General features: G+C 59.3%; 1 protein-coding gene across 1 annotated transcript in view; it reads right to left on the bottom strand.

The window, feature by feature from the left end:
- The window catches only part of PLXNA1 (plexin A1), a 100,915-nt gene extending 98,503 nt beyond the window's left edge, over positions 1–2,412 (bottom strand). The window contains exon 1 of the mRNA XM_026857529.1: positions 2,394–2,412. The gene's annotated coding sequence lies outside the window, so the exon portion shown is untranslated. The remainder of the gene's footprint in view (positions 1–2,393) is intronic.
- Between the last annotated feature and the right edge of the window lie 1,512 nt (positions 2,413–3,924).

The following is a 3,924-nucleotide window of genomic DNA, read 5'->3' as shown; positions in this document are numbered from 1 at the left end:
CAGGCGGCTCTCAGCGGGGCTGTGGGACCCGCCAGCCAGGCCCCACGCAAACCGGGGGGGCTGCCTCGTCACCCAGGCAGCGGCTGGGCCATAGGGGTACCCGACATCCCGTGCAGCACCCTTCAATTCTGCCGTCCCCTTCCCGAGTCACGGAGCCAGCCAGGGAGGGGGCTGAGGGAAGGGAGAGACTTTTCCCCCCTTCTCCCGCTCCCAACAAACATCCTCTCTCGTCCCAGGGCAAGCCCAGCCCTGGAGCGCCCGGCAGTTTGGGCAAAGCTTCCAGAGCACCTCCAAACCCTCTCTGCACCGGGCCACCTCCGCCAGAGCCCAGCCCTGCCCGCCTGCTGCCACCCCGCTCCCTTCCACCCCCCAGGGCGGCCCCCGCCACGGCCTCAAGGGAGGTTTGGGCAACGCGTCCAAGCAACGCTGAGACCGAAGCCGGGTGCCACAAAGCCCTGTGGGTGTGAAGACCATCAAAACGTGAAGCCACCAGCCCTGGAAATCCTCCCCATGGTCTAATCCCCCATTGCTACCGTCACCGGGAGCCTCTAGCACAGAGCATGCAGCCGCACCGCCGCTGGAGACGGCCACGCCGCCCAGCACCTTCGCTTCACGAGTTGATCGGTAAGAGCAGGACCACGAGCACCCCAAATCGGAGCTTATTAGCCCCAAAAGCACACCGAGGCACAGACCCAGCGGCCCGGCAGCGGCAGGCAGCGCGCTTTCCTGACGGGTTGCCGGAGGGACGTTTCCCACCCCAAGAAACCGGCACAGCTCTCATCAAACCGCCGAGAACGGTGGGGCTGAGCCCCTCCAGGAACCACCAGCTGCCTCGCCAGGAGGTCACCAGGAACACAAAGCTCAGTGCCAGCGACACGCCAGAGAGAGGAGGAGAAGGAGGAGCGGGGACGGCGGCGCCGAGAGCAGCGCGGGGCTGCCAGCCGGACATCAGGCGGGCGAGCGGGACGGGGAAGTCACTTTTTCTCAGTGGGTTTCTATGATTCATCGCTGCTATTTCTGGAAGCAGGCAGGAGAGCAGGAGGTTGGGCTGCTGCCACAAAGCAGGGCTAGAAAGCCCAACAGGAGATTCCCAAATTAACGTAGGGAACTGCGACTCAGGAGCTGGAACGAAAGCAAAGCGAGGCAGAGCTGGGGCAAGCCGAGAGATGACACTCTGCAGAGCTCCCCTGAGATTTCTGCTCCTAAATATACTTCAGCAGCAAAATCTCATCCTAGTGACCTGACACCAGCAGGGGTTTTGACCAGTGCTGCTTCAAACCATCAGCAGCGATTATTAAAAAAACGCAGCAGGAATTGTGACGTTTTTCTGCCTTCTTCAGGATTAAATCATTTGGGTTGCTGAGACTCGGGTGGAATTAAAGCAGGGTTTGAGCCTGCTGCAGCATGGGCAGCCCCCCACCAGAGCACAGCCCCAGCTCCCTGCCCACGGGAGCAGCCGGGGAGGAGCGGCGCGGGGACCGAGGACATTTCCCTCCTGTCACACTGCCTCCAACCCCCACGGGGAGTTACGGCCAGCGGCAGCTCCTCCGCCAGCACACGTTTTAAACCACGCAGCGCCCAAACCCCACCGGCCTGCACTCAAGTAGCATCTCGCCCCGGGGAGGACCCAGCCTTGGGAGCCGCCAGGAAGCGAGACCTGCGCTCGCCAACGCCGCGCTCCAAAAGCATGGAAAAAACCCCGAGCAGACACCCTGGAGCCAAGCCCAGCCCTGAAACGGGGTGCCATAAAGTAATACACCCCGGCCTGGATACACACACACCAACTGGGAGAGTAGGACCAAAAAGACAGCCCAGTACATTGCCTGGGGGGCAAGTGATGCAGCCAGAGCATCCCGCGGCACAGAGCATCCCGCGCAGGGCTGCTTCATCCCACAGAGGGGCCACGCTGCCGGCGAGACAGCACCGCAGGCTCGTATTTTGTTTTCTGTGAACACACACACACATACACACACACACACCCCCCATATATATATATATATATATATATATAGCAGGAAACCTGCCATCAGAAACAAAACCGGTGAAACAATCGCGCAAGCGCCAAATCCACCCCGGCTCCTTTCGTCCCAAGCCGGAGAGGATGTTTGCTCAAGGTTTCACCTCAAAAGTGGCCACACTGAGTTGGTCACAGCTGCGCCATGACCTGGATGGGGCTCAAAGGAGCCTTTCATCAAAAAAAGCCACCGACACGCCCCACAAATGCCTTCGACCCGCTCCTTGCTAAGGAGGTGGCAAGGGGCCGCAGCATTCATCCCCCCAGGGCTGAGAGCTTCCCCCTCCTGCAGCACAAAAACCTGGGGCTGGGATGGGAGATCAAACTAACCACCACTTTTGATAGCACGAAGCAGGAGTGCTGGAATGGAAAAACTAACCTTAAAAGGCAAAGACTGGACGGAGCATTAAGGACCAGCTCTCCACTCAGCCGGGCAGCGAGTCCAGCGCGCTGACGGGTGCCGAGTCAGCACGGGCGCCTGGGCTAGGAAGCAGCAGCCAAAGCTGGGCTTTAAAACGTGCCGACGAGCACAGAGGTGCGCCCGTCACCCGCCTGCCATCCCCATCGCCGCTGGTGCTGCCTGCCACCACGCAGGGGCCCCGCACGGTTCCTGGGGTGGGTCCCAGGCAGGTCTGCACCCCCAGCGTCAGGGAAAACATCGTCTTGGAGAGAAGCTGCTCTCGAGCAGTGGGGTGAGGCTGAAAACCGCCCCGAGAGCCTCACAGCCCTGCCCTTTGCAAGGGAGACTGGAAGAGCGAAGCAATGGGATGGAAAACCCCCTTATCACCGACCCCCCAAAGGAGAAACACCATCTAACGGGCTTTCACCTGCAATCTCCCCGAGTCACTTGCTGCTCAGCGACTGGAACAGTCCGGGAGGAGACCGGCTCCATTTTCAAACCCACGAGCTGCTGAACTGCCGGCAATTAGCGAAGGGGAGAGAGAAAAGCCCACAGGCCACAGGAGAGCCCCCCTCGCTATACAGCTGGTGTATTTTTAGGTTCCTCTGCCTGGGAAAAGCCTTACAACAATGAGGAAAGGCTGGTGGTGGCACTTAGAGCTGCACTACATATGCAATCCTCTGCAAGCGGGCTAAACTTTAACTCCTTCCTTCACTGCACACAGTCATTAAAAACTACTTGGCTGGGGTCTCTCTCCCTAGCAAGTTAAATCATTACAAATCTCATCTCCGGCTTGAACCACACCCTGATGAAATCACCGGCAAGCTCTGAAGCTGCCCTGCTCCAATCTCCATCACTATCACTCGCATCAGGAATATCTTCAGCATCTTCAGTTTCCTCCCAGGCTCCCGCCACCCCTCGGGACAGGGGCTGAGGACTCGTCATGCACCTGGGCACAGCAGCTTCGCCCCCCCCCGGCCTACAAGGATCTTCTGGGCAAGGACCTCAACCTCTTCTGTCCTGAGAAACACGACAAGGAGAAGCAGCCATCTAGTGCCCAAGGGCTTCAAGAAGCAGCTTGAACCTCAGCAAAAAGGGTCACAAAAGAACAAGTAGCGAGGAAATTAAAAAGCGTTTCTGAAGCGCGCAATTCCCCTTCTCTGGTCTTCCACGATAAGTCACATCACACCCAGGAGAACAGCGCTGGAGCCACCACGTGCTCTCACCACCGAGAGACCGCAGGCTGCCCGGCAGAGAGCTGATCCCAAAGGGGCTCACGCGAGCATTCCCGAGAGGGAAACGCAGGCTTCCCCCAGCCACCACGTCCCAAGGCAGAGGCACGCGAGGACAGCTGCTTGTCCCTGCCGCGGAAACCGGGCACAGACCGAGACCTCACACACATCCCCAACTCCCGTCAGCTATGCTGGAAGGGAAAGCTGATGGCTGTCCTTTCCTTTATTCTCACAACTCACCTGAGCGTCACAGTCCTATATAGGGACTGTCTAGGAGC

The sequence above is a fragment of the Athene cunicularia genome (assembly GCF_003259725.1).
Source record: "Athene cunicularia isolate RWA chromosome 12 unlocalized genomic scaffold, athCun1 chr12_part1, whole genome shotgun sequence".
Lineage (NCBI taxonomy): Eukaryota > Metazoa > Chordata > Aves > Strigiformes > Strigidae > Athene > Athene cunicularia.
Note: the sequence above shows the minus strand (reverse complement) of the source record. Positions and strands in the feature narration are given on the sequence as shown.